Source organism: Lissotriton vulgaris, chromosome 5 (assembly GCF_964263255.1).
Source record: "Lissotriton vulgaris chromosome 5, aLisVul1.2, whole genome shotgun sequence".
Taxonomy (NCBI): Eukaryota; Metazoa; Chordata; class Amphibia; order Caudata; family Salamandridae; genus Lissotriton; species Lissotriton vulgaris.
In genome coordinates, this window is record NC_141693.1 from 1,178,888,272 (window position 1) to 1,178,908,323 (window position 20,052).

At 47.8% G+C, this 20,052-nt stretch overlaps 2 non-coding genes across 2 annotated transcripts; both read left to right on the top strand.

Moving 5' to 3' along the window:
- The first annotated feature begins 910 nt into the window (after positions 1-910).
- TRNAR-CCG (transfer RNA arginine (anticodon CCG)) lies at positions 911-983 on the top strand. The gene has a single exon. It is a non-coding gene; the product is annotated as a tRNA-Arg (tRNA).
- A 13,384-nt stretch (positions 984-14,367) lies between these two features.
- On the top strand, positions 14,368-14,440 carry TRNAR-CCG (transfer RNA arginine (anticodon CCG)). Its single transcript has one exon. It is a non-coding gene; the product is annotated as a tRNA-Arg (tRNA).
- The last annotated feature ends 5,612 nt before the right edge of the window (positions 14,441-20,052 follow it).

The following is a 20,052-nucleotide window of genomic DNA, read 5'->3' on the forward strand; positions in this document are numbered from 1 at the left end:
TTTAGGGTTCAGGACTAAGTTTGGGTTGTGGGGTACAGGGGTATTTTTAGGGTTCAGGGGTAGGTTTGGGTTTTGAGGTACAGGGGTATTTATAGGGTTCAGGGCTAGGTTTGGGTTTTGGGGTACTGGGGTATTTTTAGGGTTTAGGGATAGGTTTGGGTTTTGGGTTTCAGGGTATATCTATAGGGTTAAGATGGGTTAGTGTTTAAGGGTGTTGGGGTATTTTAAGGAGTAAGGGTGGGTTATGATTATGAGGTTATGGGGTGCAGGGGGCAGGGGTATTTAAAGGGAGCAGGGTGGGATTAGCACACGATATGAGACATGGCATGAAGGGCGGAACGTACCACACGCCCCCAGCGTTTGTCACGCCCCCAGCACACGCCCACAGCACAACACAGACACGCCCACAAGGGACTACTTTGCTGGCACAGTTCTTTTACCTTTTAAATGTATATGGTGGGCGTCTGCATAGCCTATGTCCTTCTGCTTCAACTACCCTTTCCAACGCTGTATTGGGTGTTGTGATTGGTGCTGTGGTTCCTGAGATTACCCGCCTCAAAGGTTTGGGCTCTCTCTTTATTATATTAGTATAGATCTATCATTTCGATGTCAGACTCCCCATGGCTTATTATTCCGGAGGCAGAGCAGACACTCTGTTCTACCCAATCTAATCGAGAAGAAATAACCACAATGCCAGTACCTGAAGTGTTTTGTAATTTCAGTATATCTCTGTTCCTGGCTTCTTACCCCTGCCATACCTGAATTACGTCCTATTGGCATACTGACTCTGTGTATGTGGTAAGTGTGCTGGTAAGATGTATCTTTGAGTCACCTAATGCTCTCTGCAGGCTGTTTGATACTAGTCCTTTTCTTCAGATGTGGTTGTTCTCTTATATCTTGTTTCTAGCAAGGCCCAGTGGCCTAATGGATAAGGCATCAGCCTCCGAAGCTGGGGATTGTGGGTTCAAGTCCCACCTGGGTCATATAATATTTTCTTAAATGGCCATATTGTGCTCATGGTGGGATCTACATTAGCATAATTATGAAGGTCATGTAATTGTCTCCAGTAAAATGAAAGACAATCTAGCCAGACTTGGCCTGCACCATCTTGGCATCTGTCAAAAGGACAAAGATCAAATGAGATCATCTACCTGCCTATGGTTCTCTGACGACATAAGGGCCCTTAAACAGGTCTGCAGGAGACAAGAGAAAAGATGGAGAGAGTCAGAAACTGTGACTCATAAAAGGTCAAATATAAGATATGTCTATCTAGATATTAGATGTTGACTCGCAGGGAGAAATCGGCCTACTTCCCCAACAAAATTGAGGCAGACGCGAACTCCTCAAAAGAACTGTTTGCGGCTATCAAATATCTCACCACTGACACTTCCTCCTTGCCTAAATACTGTTGGCAATCCTTTAGTAACTCTGTGGCGAAGGCCTTCTACCTCAAAGTTAAAGATGTTTACAATGGGGGGCGCTAGAGGGCGCCAGACAAGATGGCCGCACCTATGTGAGGCTCTGCCAGACCGAGCCATCATCCGTCCATTATCCGCTACATCCTGTAATTTTAGACTACCTACCAGAAGGCACAACTATCCAGGGACCCATGGAGTGAATATACTGCATTTGCGGCGTTCTGGAGCACCGTGTGCTGACCTGTGAGGTGGCGATGCCCTGGCCACGAGACACTCACAACATGGCGGCTTGTCTGAGGCTGCGTAGAGGAGCTGACGCCTAGTCTGTCCCCTGGGGGTCCTGCGCTGCACTGTACCCCAGATCGGATCTGGACTGGTGATTTAAAGGACGCTCCTTTCAGGCGGCTCCTGCGGTGTGCTGGAGCGGGGCACCTCAGTGATTCCGAGGCACAGGGAGCAGCTGTGACGGGAGGCGGCGGCGGTAGCAAGGACGACCGGAAAGTATCCCGCTGGCCTGTTGCTGCGGTGTCGGCCCCGCAGAGCTCCCTATGTCTGCGGCTGCTGGCCCTGTGATCTCCTCCATGCCGGTGCGGTGGGTGGGGTAGGGGCCAGGTGTCGGCCGGGCTCGTGAAGGAGGTGCCGGAGTGGGCGCCGGGCTGCTCCCTGCTGGCTGTGGTTGGTGTGTGGGTGTGGGCTGCAGCGGCACAGGTGATTTAGGGCCTGTGAGAATGAGAAGGCCTCCTTGAGGTTTCTAGTGCCTGTGGTGGGAACATCTGCGAGGATCCCCGGGATTGGCCGTAAAAGCCTCGGCCTAAATTAGCAGCGGAGGAGCATCGGTCTCTGGCGGTGGAAAACTAATCAAGCTGCAGGCTCCCTCGGTACTGCTAGGCTGTACAAGCTGGCACTCTGATTGCTGTGTGCTACACCTGGAGGCCCACTTCTTAGGGTGTGTGGCGACTGACATTGGGGCCGCGCGGATGGACACTGATTGCATTAGAGGGCACTTTCACGTGTGATGGACACTTTGCCAGCGCAGAGGCGCTTTGTGAGTTGCTGACACTGTCGTGTAAAGGGAGGGACAACCTGTGCAATCTCCTGTTTCCTTGCTGCGATCTTCAAGGGCCTGGCACAGTCAAAAGTGCACTTACCTGCGCAGAGCTGATAAGTGTGATCCTGGGCTGCAATCTATACTTGGGGTCGTTACCATACTATAGAGCTGTGCTCAGCGCTGAACCATGGGTCGACCAGATAGAAATCAGTCAAAGCTCACCTTTGAGTCGCGACAGATGACCAAGCCCTCACAGGAGGCGGTCATGGACTCGGTGGTGGAAGGAGCAACGGGGAGCTCGCCCACTCTGGAGGCCACATTGGTGGCCATGCAGCGGACCCTGCAGTCCATAGAGGGCACCATGGCAGTGGTCAATCATAGACTTGATCATATGTCTACCCAGCTTGAGAAGCAGAGTGCGCGTATGGGAGAGGTGGAGCAAAGAGTCTCCGCCGCGGAGGATGGACTGACAATGGTCTCTGACAAAGCACTAAACATGGAGAGGGTGATCTCCATTATCCAGGAGAAAAATGCAATAACATCCAAGTTACGGGGCTACCGGAATCCACGAACGTTGGCAAAATGGAAGTATATATGGAGCGGATCATCACAGACGTGTTTGCCACGGAACAGCTGTCCCACATGTTTATCGTCGAGCGTGCCCATCGCTCATTAGCTGCCAGACCAGTGCCTGGGGCGCCACCGCGTCCTATAATAGCGCGAATATTGAACTATAGGGACAGGGACACTATTCTGCGCATGGCTAGGGAGAAGGGTACAATTGAACATCAAGGGAACAAACTTGCCTTCTTTCCTGACTTTACAGTCAATGTTCAGGCTGCACAGAGGGAGTTTGCCAATGTAAAGCAGTTTTTGCGAAAGGAGGAGGTCCATTACGCTATGCTGTACCCGGCCCGTCTTCGTGTTGGCGTGGCTGCGGACAAAAAAATCTTCACCTCTCCAAAAGCGGCAATGGACTATGCTAAGAAACTGAAACGCAAGAAGAGGGATTCGACTGAAAGACCTGAGAAAGAAGCGCTGGAAGAAGAGGAGAGCTAGTTGGGCTGTGTGGGCAGTCTGAGAACACTCTCTACGCACTTGATGTTTGCATTAACCAGCTGAGTGTAGAGCCTGTATCCCGAATTTGCATCTGCGGGAGGGATGGGATCATTCCGCTATTCTGGTGCCTTTGAATTTGATAACTACTCGGCATGAGTTGCTCTTCGTTATCTTGTTTGCTGTGACTATTATCTGACTGCAATGTTGATTTGATTTATTCGCACATTGTGACTTGCTATGATGTTTGATAGGAACTAGTGTTCTGCCTTTCCTGGCTACAAGGGCCCTTCTATTCACACTGCCGGTAGTAGTCTGATATCACTGCTATCACTGATGTATAGGGATGATATAATATAGTTGCTTGGCCACCTCTAGTTCTGCGGGAGGAATGTGCATCTACGCCCCTACATATGGGTGAACCCCAAACTTTATATTGTGGTGGGTGGGGAGGGTTGTTTGGTGGGGTATCGGGATGGCTTTGGCACGTTCGGGTAGCTGAAGTGGGTGGTGGGTGGGAGGGGTTGGGTATGGGAAGGGGGGATTGGTTGTTCTTTGATGACATCTATATGGTGAGGTTTCATGAGTACTGTCATGGACTACGAGTTTACCAGTTTTGGCAACGGAATTTGAAGCTGTGCTACTTAACTATCCGCTACAGGTTACTATTCTTTGATCTTTATGTTTACGGTAGGTAAAATCACTTGGCTTACATAGAACAAAGGGGTTTGAATAATCCGAAGAAAACCAGGCAGGTCCTGGCATATTTGAATCGCCATAATGTACAGATAGCTTTCCTGCAGGAAACGCATCTCACGGTGCACACTGCAACATCAGTGGCTAGGGATTGGGCAGGGAAACGTCTTGCCTCTACATATTCTTCATATGCTAGGGGGGTCATGATACTAATAAGGAAGGATGTCCCTTTTGTGAGTACATATGAGGAAGTTGATAAGGAAGGCAGGTACATAATACTGCAAGGGAAATTATGTGGAACTCTGATCACGATGGTAAATGTGTACGCGCCAAATGTAGATGACCCTGAATTTTATACAGTATTATGGAGCAAGGTCTTTGCGCTACCAATGTCTGCTGTGATATGCGGAGGGGCTCTAAATGTGGTCTTGGATCAAGAGATTGATAAGAAGTCGTGCAACACTGCTCATATCAAAAAAGCGGTGCAAGCGGTGCGAGATGGCATGACTGAATTAGGGCTAGTGGATGTGTGGCGCTTGCATCATCCTGGTGTGAAAGAGGGGACATGTTACACGTATGCGCACGACACATGGTCCCGCCTGGATCATTGGCTGGCGACACGAGATGTGAATGCCTGGGTGGTGCACGCTGTGCATTTGCCCCGCACATTGTTGGACCATGCGCCTGTAACGATTGACATGGTGCTCCCGGCGCATGCCCCGGCGCACGCCCCGGTCCCCTTTACATGGAAATTGCGACCTACGGCTCTATTTGATTTGGTGTTTCGTGAAGGTATACGAAAAGCTATAGAGAATTATTTTGTATTGAATGTTGCATCGGTGGCTGATGTGGCTCAAGGTGACTGTCAGAGGCGCGTGCATAGGCTTGCAGGCAGGAGTGCTTAAGTCATTACGAGACTCTATGAGCAGGTTGGAGCGGGAACTGACAGGCTTGGAGCGACAGTATGAGCAGGCTTTGGCAGCGTCCCTTCTAGCGACTATACGACTGAAGGTGGACGAATGTAATGAGTTGGCGGAGCAGGAGGGGAGGTACCTGTCGAAACACCGCTGAGCTCGATACTATGGTGAGGGTGGCCGCCCTGGGCGGGGACTCGCTGAAAGGATCACAGAACCATGGGCTAAGTACTGCGGAGTGCAGGAACTTACAGAGAAAGATACGACTGTTACAGATACTACCGATATATTAGAACAAATTGTCCAATTCTATAAAGCAATGTACGGGAATAAAAATACGGCCAGTGAGGAAGAGATAGCGCAATATCTAGACGATGTGGCCTTGGTATGGCTGTCAAAGGGACAGCAGGATTTTCTGATGCACCATTTGACAGAGACTGAGATCAGAGATGCCATTACTGCACTGCCAAATGGGAAGGCTGCGGGCACTGATGGTCTCCCTTCCGAGTTTTATAAAGAATATGCAGAACAGTTGCTGCCTCATCTCACGGCTATGTACTCAGAGGCGTTTGAGCAGCGGCGGCTACCCGCCACACTCAGAGAGGCTTCAATAATTGCACTGCCCAAACCAGGTAAACCGCTGGACAAATGCGAGTCCTACCGACCGCTGTCACTTATGAACACAAATGTAAAGATACATGCCAAGGTCCTGTCGACACGACTGCGTCTGTTGTTAAACGTTATGGTCCCGCCGGACCAGTCAAGGTTCATTCCCACGCGCTCCACGGCTCATAATCTGAGAGCTCTGTTTGCTGTGCTTCATTTACTCAAACCGGAACTACCGGCTGCCGGGGTCCTGTTGGACGCCCTCAAGGCGTTTGATTAAATTGCTTGGAAATACATGTTTGCAGTGCTCCACCGGATGGGGGTGCCTTTGTTTTTCACGGACTGGATACGGCTGCTGTATACTGATCCAGTGGCTCGGGTGCGCGTCAATGGGCATGTCTTGGCAGCTTTTCCTATCAAGCGGGGCACCAGGCAAGGGTGTCCGCTATCGTCCTTGTTATTTGCTCTCGTGCTGGAGCTGTTGGCGTGTGTGTTGAGGCAGAGGCATGCTGACTCGGCCCTTAGATTCTACCAAAGACCGTTGGCTATATCGTTGTACGCTGACGATATGGTCTTGTATGTCAGAGAGCCGTAGCAATATTTGGAGGGCGTGATTCGGGAATATGTGCGCTTCGAATGGTTCTCGTGTTTAGCCATCAACTGGACTAAATCTATCATACTGCTGCTCACCAGTAGTACTGTGAGGTTTGAGCTGAACTTTCCGTTGGAGTGGACAACAGACCCAGTGTATTATCTCGCCGTTTGGGTACATCAAGACCCTCAAGAAGTTATCAGAGCTAACTACGGTGTGGCAGTGTCCAAACTGGAAGACCAGGTGTCCAGATGGATACGATTGCATTTGTCATTTGAGGACAGAGTTGCACTGATTAAGATGGTGGTGCTGCCTACGTTTTTATATTTAGTTGTCAACGTTCCAATTGTCTTGAAGGGCCAACTCTTTGACACACTACGTTCATTGCTAATCACACTGACATGGGGTGGTAATAAACCTCGCATAAGCTGGGACACGCCTTATGCACTTGGCGGGTTCTCAATTCCGGATATGCACTTATATTATCTATGTGCTCAAGCGCATTTTGCCACATACTGGCAGTCGGCGCCGCCCTTCACGCCACATGTGGCGGCTGAGACTGGAGCGGTTCATCCGGTGCCCCTTAAAGCTATGATTGTAAATATACATTCAGTGCATGAAAAAGACGAAGTGGATACGGTACAGTGTACAGCTAGAACGTGGCCTGAGATGGGGAAGAGAGTGAAGCGGCTACCATTGTATGCCCCTGGCATGCCCCTACTGCATCATGCTGATATCTGAGTAACGAGTGAGGTCCGGGCTCTCCAGATATTGCACAGTGCCGGGCTGCATGTTATGGGAGATGTCTTTGTAAATAGGACTTTTGTCACGTTACAGGTTTTCTTAGAGAAATGGGGTAACACGGCCATGGCTACATTCATATATGCCAGGTTTTGAGCTGCGATGCGCAGCCTATATTCAACGTTTCCTGCAGAGCCAAATGCATTGGAGGCTTTGCAATTGCTTTATACGGCTAATAACAGAATGAAGCTAGTCTCCCGATTGTATCAGACTTCACAAATTGATGAGGGGGCTGCTGGGTCGCGCTCCAGAGATAAGTGGGATGGCAGTCTGGCACAGCCATTGACAGATGACGAGTGGGAAGAATGGTGTGCGATGACTGGAGGATTTGCTGTGAATGGCAACTTTAAACATTTACACTATAAATATCTCTATCAACTGTACTACACCCCAGCACAGTTACGTAAATACGGATTGAGAGACTCTGACTGCTCTGTGCGTTGTGGTTTGGATGGTGTCGATTTCGTGCATTTGGCATGGAATTGCCCTGCTATATTCGCATTTTGGACAACTGTGACCGAGGTCTTGTCTGCTATGAAGAGTGTTCAGATTGGATGTGGCCCTAAGATATGTCTGTTGGGAATAGTGTCCAAGATACCGGTGGGGGTGCGCAAGCTGGTGGTGCTCTCTTTACAGCTGGCCAAACGTAGGATAGCACTGTGCTGGGGAGGGAGGCGGGTACCTACGTTAAAACAATGGTTGCAAGACCAGGCATATTGCCGTGATTAACTCACCTTTTATGCTGAGGGGCTACCGTCAGCGTCAAGGACGCGAGACATCTGGGGACCATACACGACATATATGTCGGAGCACACGGATGCTGTCTAAACGTATAATGCTGGTTGTAAACACATCTGTGACTTTCATTGCTCACATTTGAAGTGCTTTGACAAGCGGATATTGACACTATAAATTGAAATACTGATCTAAGACTGTGTTGCCACAATCCCAACTGTTGTTCCGCGTTGCTGACTATGAACCTACCTGATTTATGTACCTGTATTTAATTTATGGCTTATTGTATCATTTGTAATGTATGTATGCATACCTTCAACCTGTCCTACGGTTGCCTGTTCTCTTTTGTCAAAATGATAAATAAAAAACTAAAAAAGACGTTTACAATAACTTCTCCTCTCTTACATCTACATCCTCATCAGCTGTCCTATTTCCAATTCAAACTGCTATGGGTTCCTTCCTTAGCCACTTCATGCCACCTTCTATGTTTCAGAAGACAAAAAAGATGCCTCAACCCTCGTATCTTAATGATGCAGCTATTTCAACAAGACCAAATGCAAATTCATTAGATTTGGTCAGGTACTTTTATTTATACCCATCACTCATATTTTTTAATATATACTAATAGCTGTCAAAAGAACTTTTTTATATTTAATGATCAGTTCTACATGCAAGTGAAGGGCACTGCCATGGGGTGTCCTTATGCCCCAGAAATGGCAGTTCTCTACATGGCATAATATGAAATGAGATTCGTGAACAATAACAATCGATATATTGGGAACATTGTACAGTGGTGGCGCTATATAGACGACGTCTGGCTCCTGTGGCAGGGGAGCCGGACCGATCTATCGACATTCCACGAGTGGATTATTGCCAGACACAATGACATCAAGTTCTCTATGGAAGCAAGTGAAACCAAAATGACCTTTTTGGATGTTGAAGTGACATGTATGGATGGTTTCTTAAAAACTTCATTATATAAGAAATCAACCGATAAAAACACCATCCTGCACCACAGAAGCCATCACCCCAGGAACCTAAAAGCTAACTTGCCCTACGGGCAACTGCTGCGGATACGCAGAAATTGTATGGAGACCAGTGATTTTGATCACCATGCCCAGACATTCTGCCAAGAGATGATACATAGGGGTTACCCTAAAAAACTTCTAAAACACTCTTAGAAAAGGGCTCGCTTTACGCCACGTGCGTGTCTGTCCCTTTCCCCGCCCAATTTTTGCGTACAAGAAGAATAAAAGTATTGGACAGCAAATTGTGAGGGCTAATATAGCACAGCTTAAACCCAAACATGACCTTTTATCACTTTGGAACATGAAGCCGATTGATGGGCACCATAGGTGCGGCAATTGTGTCGCATGTCCGTATACAATTGAAGGAAATGAATTTGACTATCAGGGGGTCAAGTGGAAACATTTGGGTTTCTCGAACTACAGGACCAAAAATGTTATATACGTGATAACCTGTCCATGCCAAAAGATTTATATTGGCAAGACAAATCAGCAGGTCAATTTGCGTATCAGCCAGCACAGGTCACGGATTAAAAAGAAGGTACTAACCGCTCCCATGGTTGAACACTTTATAGAGAAGTCCCACACTGAGAATGATCTTAAATGGTCAGTACTCTTCACAATGGGTACAGTACAGCGCCCCGCGGATGTAGACAAGGTGTTGCTGCAAAAGGAAGCATACCTTATTCTTAAATTTAACAGTACATTGACAGGCTTGAATAGCATGTCTGAACTGTCAAGGATTTAAATGCACTCGTTATCCGCAATGGCAATGTGACGACATATAATATAATGATACTCCCCTTAAAAAGGCTACACAACAGGTAGACCATCCGTCCCACCTTATGAATAGTACAGGCTGGTTGAGAATGTTGGCAACACTCGTAATAATCACAGCCCTGCAATATGAGGACATCTCCGGGGCGTTTGCATCTCGTTCAGTACCAAACATTTTTATGCGATGTTGGACCGAAATTCTTTTTCCCCCATCGTCCCGAAATAAACATGATAAGTTTAAACCAAAGCGCATAATAATGATTTAAGATTGGGACACTTCCACCATAATATGGCACAACCATTTCTTTAATTTTCGTAATGCCAAACCTTTACCGCAAGCACACCTAAACTACTTGTCCCACAACACACTGGGACGCTGAACTCGCGATCTTAAAAATAGCCAAGATGGCCGCCGCAGTTAGCGAGGCGATCCAGTGGGAGCCTGACAGTGGAGGCATTGAGCGAGCACATTCAGGTAGGAATGGTGAAGCCGCCATTCATTCTTTGTAATGTACATTATTGGCCCTGATATTTAGTGAGCGCATTCCATTATCTATACTTTATGTAGTGTGTGACGATTAACGAGGGACAAAACGGACCCCCCGGGGGCTTATCGAAAAAGACAACGAGAAGGAAATTGATTTCCAATTTCACAACAGGTACGCTCTATTTTATGAAAACGACATGCAAACAAAGACACTCTGGTATTTTTAAATTATCCGGGCCCTTGTTGTTTGTAACTGGTCCTACATTCCCGATAGGTCGTGTTTACAACAAACAGTCATTGAGAGAGAGAGACTTGAAACGTCTACACAATCGAGGACATGGACATAAGGTATGGGGCCGCCTTGGGGAAGAAATGTACATTCAACCGTTATTCACAAAAAATTAAACAAGATTAAGCATAAACCCCTTTTCTTGAATTAGGATTCCTGATACAGTGATCACGACCCCCCCCCCCCCCCCACCCTCCAAGAGGTGCCGGATGGTGCACATGGAGGAATGTAGAACTAAGATACGCGCCATTGAGCGCTTAATAACGTTGTGTTGTTGTCAACATTTTTTACACAGTCTGCGCTCTATTCATTTTAGAAATAAAACTTGAAGCACAGTACAACGTCCCCCTTTGATACTAATGGAAATACAGCCAGCCTGAAAGATACAGGTAGATTTCGATGATTCTATAAATTAAGAGTGGTAGTTTTGAGGCATACAGGGTGTCAATAAAACTTTATTGTTTTTTTGCATCCTATACAGACAAATAACAAAGCCCTGATGAGGGTTCGAGAACTGGTTACTCAAACCTGAAACGCGTCGGCACACCTACAAGAGTTAACTATATCATTGAGTGATACATCAAAAGCAAATATATACTGTTTTACTCTTGTGATCCAACGTCGCTTTGTTTATCTTTGATAAGAGATTGATTTGAAAATATTGATGAAATGAATATTTTAATGTTTAATGTTCTGTGTTAATTGGATGTATCCTTGATTTATGTGTCTTTTGTCAAAATTGCTCAGTTTGTAATGTTATGTCATGAATGTATATCTTTTTTTGCCTAAACAGAATAAGTTCCTCAAAAAAGTATATATTAAAAAATATGAGTGATGGGTATAAATAAAATTACCTGACCAAATCTAATGAATTTGCATTTGGTCTTGTTGAAATAGCTAGATCATTAAGATACGAAGGTTGAGGCATCTTTTTTGTCTTCTTTAGTATAACGGTCCAGCCTACCCTCAGTCCCTATAAGGACCTAACTCCTTTTGTGTACCACCTTCTATGTTTCAGCTTACGAAACTGAACAAAACCTCTAAATCGGGATCGCCATGCTCCCCTTTCCTTCCTATTGTTGACATCCTTTCAGCCCAGACTATTGGACCAATCCTGGATGACATTATCCAAACAATGTTCCAGTCAGTAGTATTCCATTCAGTCTGGAAACAGTGTTGGCTCTAACATTAATTAAAAAAATCTTCCCCCGATCAACGAGACCCTTGCAGCTATCGACCCATCTCCTGCCTTCCACTGCTGGCCATGATCATTGTAAAGGTGCTGGACAAACATTTGGTAGAGCAAATTCACAATAACAACCTTCTGGATGCCACCCAATTTGGCTTTCATGCTGAGCACACTATGGAGACGGCCCACATTCAAGTGACTGAGCAGATGAGTATGTCCCTTGATCAGGGAAGCAGAACCGCACTGATCCTGCTTGATCTGTCATCAGTCTTTGAGACTGTAAATCACGGGCTGCTGATGGATCGGATAAGGGTGACCTGAACAGGTTGGGAGTTGTTAAACTCGCACCTCACTGGTCACGAGCAATCAGTAAGACTTGGTGACTTCATCTATACTTCTTTCTCTCTTCCCTGCCAGGTCCCCCAATGGTCCACACATAGCCCTACTCTCTAAAATATATATGTCACCCCCTTGGCAGTACTGATTCGATCTCATGGCTTTGCAGTGACATCATATTTCAGATGTCACGCAAATCATTGTTTCATTTGCTATGGAGGACAAGGATGTTGCCACCAGAATCTGTGACTGCATAAAGGCAGTCAATCTACCGATGGCTATGATATGCCGCAAACTCAACTCTAGTAAAACAGAGGTGTTGCTGGTTGGGGCTCAGGTGGTGTGCTCCTTTGCTTAAGCAGTTCCTCTTGCTTCCTTGCATACAAAGGTCGGCTGCAGATAACCTACTTAAAATGAGTGGTAACCCATCCACACTGCAGTGAGACCTTTCTACAGATTCAGAAGTCATCAGGTTCTCTCCAAGGAATCCCTTCCCTTATATTCTGACATCAGATTTAACATTAGGAGCTTCCCTCAGCATCCAAGGTGACCTTCTTCTCTCTAGAAATTTGAGAGTTTACTGCGTGCTCTCCAGAGTTCAGCACCCCTTGGCTTGAGAGAATATGCATGGGCAAATAATTAAAAAAAATACAATTATTTTCTTTGTGTTTACTCATTGAAACATCACTAAATGCAATCATTGATGGCGAGCAGCAGAACCTTCAACATTGGTAGTGGAAACACATTGGGATATCACAGTGTAAGTCTGGACTACAGAGGAACATAGCAGATAATGAATCAACATTATATTTTGATAGGGTCACGGGTCAGGTACATCATGCTCTCCAAGACCTCCTTTGTGAGCTACGCCCACTCTCTATATCCTTCTGGGAACTTCCATCAGTGCAGTCCATGGGACATCTACGATCCTTTGCCACTGGGGCAGGCAAACTTTTAGTTTTGCTTCTGAAATCATACATTTTTGTGCTATTCTTTAGTCTTATCAAAATGTCACCTGAGGCAAGTTTGCGTAACATTTTTTAAAGAAGAGTACAACTTGCTGAAGACGTCTCACAATATATCTGAGGGAGAGAGGTTTATAATGAAAGTGTCTTGCAGCAAGACAATTTGTGTTAGAGCTAGTCTCCTGTTGTATTTGGAGAGTTGTTTTCACATGAGGGGTGCGTTTGCTTAAACAATGTCATGCAAGAACTCGGAAAAAACATTTCCTCTGACACTGTTATTGTGTGTAATGCCAGACAATGTTTATGGAATTTAAAATGTATGTGTCAAAAAATTGATACACTGTCGCACATCTCTGCTTGTATGGGAATCTCCGTCCGAAGAATACAGAGGCCAGAATCAAGACATCAAAGAGCTGACCATCCTTGAATCCATTGGCCCCAGTCATCAGAGACCTGACCATCCTTGAATCCATTGGCCCCAGTCATCAGATCTGACCCTCCTTGAATCCATTGGCCCCAGTCATCAAAGAGCTGACCACCCTTGAATCCATTGGCCCCAGTCATCAGACCTGACCATTCTTGAATCCATTGGCCCCACTCATCAGATCTGACCATCCTTGAATCCATTGGCCCCAGTCATCAAAGAGCTGACCATCCTTGAATCCATTGGACCCAGTCATCAGAGACCTGACTTCCCTTGAATCCAGAGGCCCCAGTCATCAGATCTGACTTCCCTTGAATCCAGAGGCCTCACTTATTCATCAAAGTAATGACTGCCCTTGAGTTTGATTCCATATTCAGAGACATGCTGCTCCTTGAGGCAGAGGCCACCAACCTCCCGTAGGGAGAATCCTTAACTCACTTCAGAGGACACCATCTTCCCTGGATGAACCTGCAATCTATGAGTTCAAAGGTCACCATCCTCACTCTTGAAGAGAGAGGTCACCTGCTTGACCCTTTCCCTTCATTGTTTTCTGGTATTACAGTGCACCCTAGTATGCCAACACCTTCTTTGGGCCATTTCAAGAGTGAATTTACAAAACAATAGGGAGTCCTGAAATCACACTTAGTTTACAGGGTGTTTCTCTTCCTGCCGCCCCTGAATTCTTATAAGATTATGTATCATTTTGATGTCAGACTCCCCATGGCCTATTATCCCGGAGGCAGGGCAGACACTCTGTTCTACCCAATCTAATCTAGAAGAAATACCCACAATGCCATGACCTGAAGTGTTTGTAATTTCAGTGCATCTCTGTTCCTCGCTTCTTACCCCTGCCATACCTGAAGTACGTCCTATTGGCATACCGACTCTGTGTATGTGGTAAGTGTGCTGGTAAGATGTATCTTTGAGTCTCCTAATGCTCTCTGCAGGCTGTTTGATACTAGTCCTTTCTTTCAGATGTGGTTGTTCTCTTATCTCTTTTTTCCAGCCAGGCCCAGTGGCCTAATGGATAAGGCATCAGCCTCCGAAGCTGGGGATTGTGGGTTCGAGTCCCACCTGGGTCGTATGACATTTTCTTAAATGGCCATTTTGTGCTTATGGTGGGATCTAGATTAGCATAATCATGAAGGTCATGTAATTGTATCCAGCAAGATGAAAGACAATCTAGCCAGACTTGGCCAGCACCATCTTGGTACCTGTGAAAAGGACCAAGATCAAATGAGATCATCTACCTGCCTATGGTTCTCTGACGACATAAGGGCCCTTAGACAGGTCTGCAGGAGACAAGAGAAAAGATGGAGAGAGTCAGATGCTGTGACTCAGAAAAGGTCAAATATAAGATATGTCTATCTAGATATTAGATGTTGACTCGCAAGGAGAGATCGGCCTACTTCCCCAACAAAATTGAGGCAGACGCGATCTCCTCAAAAGAACTGTTTGCAGCTATCAAATATCTCACCACTGACACTTCCTCCTTGCCTAAATACTGTGGGCAATCCTTTAGTAACTCTGTGGCAGAGGCCTTCTACCTCAAAGTTAAAGACGTTTACTATGGGGGGCGCCAGAGGGCGCCAGGCAAGATGGCCGCACCTATGTGAGGCTCCGCCAGACCGAGCCATCATCCGCCCATTATCCGCTACATCCTGTAATTTTAGACTACCTACCGGGGGGCACAACTATCCAGGGACCCATGGAGTGAATATACTGCATTTGGGGCGTTCTGGATCACCGTGTGCTGACCTGTGAGGTGGCGATGCCCTGGCCGCGAGGCGCTCACAACATGGCGGCTTGTCTGAGGCTGCGTAGCGGAGCTGACGCCTAGTCTGTCCCCTGGGGGTCCTGCGCTGCACTGTGCCCCAGATCGGATCTGGACTGGTGATTTAAAGGACGCTCCACTCAGGCAGCTCCTGCGGTGTGCTGGAGCGGGGCACCTCGCTGATTCCGAGGCACAGGGAGTGGCTGTGACGGGTGTTGGCGGCGGTAGCAAGGACGCCCGGAAAGTATCCCGCTGGCCTGTTGCTGCGGTGTCGGCCCCGCGGAGCTCCCTATGTCTGCGGCTGCTGGCCCTGTGATCTCCTCCATGCCGGTGCGGTGGGTGGGGTAGGGGCCCGGTGTCGGCCGGGCTCGTGAAGGAGGTGCCGGAGTGGGCACCGGGCTGCTCCCTGCTGGCTGTGGTTGGTGTGGGGGGGGGGCGTTTTGCAGCGGCACGGGTGATTTAGGTCCTGGGAGAGTGAGAAGGCCTCCTTGCGGTTGCTAGTGCCTGTGGTGGGAACATCTGCGAGGATCCCTGGGAGTGGGCCGTAAAAGCCTCGGCCTAAATTAGCAGCGGAGGAGCATCGGTCTCTGGCGGTGGAGAACTAATCAAGCTGCAGGCTTCCTCGGTACTGCTAAGCTGTACAAGCTGGCACTCTGATTGCTGTGTGCTACACCTGGAGGCCCACTTCTCAGGGTGTGTGGCGACTGACAATGGGGCCGCGCGGATAAACACTGATTGCATTAGAGGGCACTTTCACGGGTGATGGACACTTTGCCAGCGCAGAGGCGCTTTGTGAGTTGCTGACACTGTCATGTAAAGGGAGGGGCTACCTGTGCAATCTCCTGTTTCCTTGCTGCGATCTTCAAGGGCCTGGCACAGTCAAAAGTGCACTTGCCTGAGCAGAGCTGATAAGTGTGACCCTGGGCTGCAATCTATACTTGGGGTCGTTACCATACTATAGAGCTGTGCTCAGCGCTGAACCATGGGTCGACCAGATAGAAATCAGTCAAAGCTCACCTTTGACTCGTGACGGATGACCAAGCCCTCACAGGAGGCGGTCATGGATTCGGAGGTGGAAGGAGCATCGGGGAGCTCACCCACTCTGGAGGCCACATTGGTGGCCATGCAGCGGACCCTGCAGTCCATTGAGGGCACCATGGCAGTGGTCAATCATAGACTTGATCATATGTCTACCCAGCTTGAGAAGCAGAGTGCGCGTATGGGAGAGGTGGAGCAAAGGGTCTCCGCCACGGAGGATGGACTGACGATGGTCTCTGACAAAGCACTAAACATGGAGAGGGTGATCTCCATTATCCAGGACATAAAATGCGGATTTGGAAGCCCGGTCCCGTCGCAATAACATCCGAGTTACGGGGCTGCCGGAATCCACGAACGTTGGCAAAATCGAATTATATATGGAGCGGATCATCACAGACGTGTTTGGCACGGAACAGCTGTCCCACATGTTTATCGTCGAGCGTGCCCATCGCTCATTAGCTGCCAGACCAGTGCCTGGGGTGCCACCGCGTCCTATAATAGCGCGAATATTGAACTATAGGGACAGGGACACTATTCTGCGCATGGCTAGGGAGAAGGGTACAATTGAACATCAAGGGAACAAACTTGCCTTCTTTCCTGACTTTACAGTCAATGTTCAGGCTGCACAGAGGGAGTTTGCCAATGTAAAGCAGTTTTTGCGAAAGGAGGAGGTCCATTACGCTATGCTGTACCCGGCCCGTCTTCGTGTTGGCGCGGCTGCGGACAAAAACATCTTCACCTCTCCAAAAGCGGCAATGGACTATGCTAAGAAACTGAAACGCAAGAAGAGGGATTCGACTGAAAGACCGGAGAAAGAAGCGCTGGAAGAAGAGGAGAGCTAGTTGGGCTGTGTGGGCAGTCTGAGAACGCTCTCTACGCACTTGATGTTTGCATTAACCAGCTGAGTGTAGAGCCTGTATCCCGAATTTGCATCTGCGGGAGGGATGGGATCATTCCGCTATTCTGGTGCCTTTGAATTTGATAACTACTCGGCATGAGTTGCTCTTCGTTATCTTGTTTGCTGTGACTATTATCTGACTGCAATGTTGATTTGATTTATTCGCACATTGTGACTTGCTATGATGTTTGATAGGAACTAGTGTTCTGCCTTTCCTGGCTACAAGGGCCCTTCTATTCACACTGCCGGTAGTAGTCTGATATCACTGCTATCACTGATGTATAGGGATGATATAATATAGTTGCTTGGCCACCTCTAGTTCTGCGGGAGGAATGTGTATCGACGCCCCTACATATGGGTGAACCCCAAACTTTATATTGTGGTGGGTGGGGAGGGTTGTTTGATGGGGTATTGGGATGGCTTTGGCACGTTCGGGTAGCTGAAGTGGGTGGTGGGTGGGAGGGGTTGGGTATGGGAAGGGGGGATTGGTTGTTCTTTGATGACATCTATATGGTGAGGTTTCATGAGTACTGTCATGGACTACGAGTTTACCAGTTTTGGCAACGGAATTTGAAGGTGTGCTACTTAACTATCCGCTACAGGTTACTATTCTTTGATCATTATGTTTACGGTAGGTAAAATCACTTGGCTTACATGGAACGTAAGGGGTTTGAATAATCCGAAGAAAACCAGGCAGGTCCTGGCATATATGAATCGCCATAATGTACAGATAGCTTTCCTGCAGGAAACGCATCTCACGGTGCACACTGCAACATCAGTGGCTAGGGATTGGGCAGGGATACGTCTTGCCTCTACATACTCTTCATATGCTAGGGGGGTCATGATACTAATAAGGAAGGATGTCCCTTTTGTGAGTACATATGAGGAAATTGATAAGGAAGGCAGGTACATAATACTGCAAGGGAAATTATGTGGAACTCTGATCACGATGGTAAATGTGTACGCGCCAAATGTAGATGACCCTGAATTTTATACAGTGTTATGGAGCAAGGTCTTTGCGCTACCAATGTCTGCTGTGATATGCGGGGGGGATCTACATGTGGTCTTGGATCAAGAGATTGATAGGTAGTGTTGCAACACTGCTCATATCAAAAAAGCGGTGCAAGCGGTGCGAGATGGCATGACTGAATTAGGGCTAGTGGATGTGTGGCGCTTGCATCATCCTGGTGTGAAAGAGGGGACATGTTACACGTATGCGCACGACACATGGTCCCGCCTGGATCATTGGCTGGTGACACGAGATGTGAATGCCTGGGTGGTGCACGCTGTGCATTTGCCCCGCACATTGTTGGACCATGCGCCTGTAATGATTGACATGGTGCTCCCGGCGCACGCCCCGGCCCCCTTTACATGGAAATTGCGACCTACGGCTCTACTTGATTTGGTGTTTCGTGAAGGTATACGAGAAGCTATAGAGAATTATTTTGCATTGAATGTTGCATCGGTGGCTGATGTGGCTCAAGGTGACTGTAAGAGGCGCGTGGATAGGCTTGCAGGTAGGAGTGCTTAAGTCATTACGAGACTCTATGAGCAGGTTGGAGCGGGAACTGACGGGCTTGGAGCGACAGTATGAGCAGGCTTTGGCAGCGTCCCTTCTAGCTACTATACGACTGAAGGTGGACGAATGTAATGAGTTGGCGGAGCAGGAGGGGAGGTACCTTTCGAAACGCAGCTGAGCTCGATGCTATGGTGAGGGTGGCCGCCCTGGGTGGGGACTCGCTGAAAGGATCACAGAACCATGGGCTAAGTACTGCGGAGTGCAGGAACTTACAGAGAAAGATACGACTGTTACAGATACTACCGATATATTATAACAAATTGTCCAATTCTATAAAGCAATGTACGGGAATAAAAATACGGCCAGTGAGGAGGAGATAGCGCAATATCTAGACGATGTGGCCTTGGTATGGCTGTCAAAGGGACAACAGAATTTTCTGATGCACCATTTGACAGAGACTGAGATCAGAGATGCCATTACTGCACTGCCAAATGGGAAGGCTGTGGGCACTGATGGTCTCCCTTCCCAGTTTTGTAAAGAATATGCGGAACAGTTGCTGCCTCATCTCACGGCTATGTACTCAGAGGCGTTTGAGCAGCGGCGGCTACCCGCCACACTCAGTGAGGCTTTAATAATTGCACTGCCCAAACCAGGTAAACCGCTGGACAAATGCGAGTCCTACCGACCGCTGTCACTTATGAACACAAATGTAAAGATACATGCCAAGGTCCTGTCGACACGACTGCGTCTGTTGTTAAATGTTATGGTCCAGCCGGACCAGTCAGGGTTCATTCCCACGCGCTCCACGGCTCATAATCTGAGAGCTCTGTTTGCTGTGCTTCATTTACTCAGACCGGAACTACCGGCTGCCGGGGTCCTGTTTGACGCCCTCAAGGCGTTTGATTCAATTGCTTGGAAATACATGTTTGCAGTGCTCCACCGGATGGGGGTGCCTTTGTTTTTCAGGGACTGGATACGGCTGCTGTATACTGATCCAGTGGCTCGGGTGCGTGTCAATGGGCATGTCTCGGCGGCTTTTCCTATCAAGCGGGGCACCAGGCAAGGGTGTCCGCTATCGTCCTTGTTATTTGCTCTCGTGCTGGAGCTGTTGGCGTGTGTGTTGAGGCAGAGGCATGCTGACTCGGCCCTTAGAATCTACCAAAGACCGTTGGCTATATCGTTGTACACTGACGATATGGTCTTGTATGTCAGAGATCCGGAGCAATATTTGCAGGGCGTGACTCGGGAATATGTGCGCTTCGAATGGTTCTCGTGTTTAGCCATCAACTGGACTAAATCTATCATACTGCCGTTCACCAGTAGTACTGTGAGGTTTGAGCTGAACTTTCCGTTGGAGTGGACAACAGACCCAGTCCATTATCTCGCTGTTTGGGTACATCAAGACCCTCAAGAAGTTTATCAGAGCTTACTACGGTGTGGCAGTGTCCAAACTGGAAGACCAGGT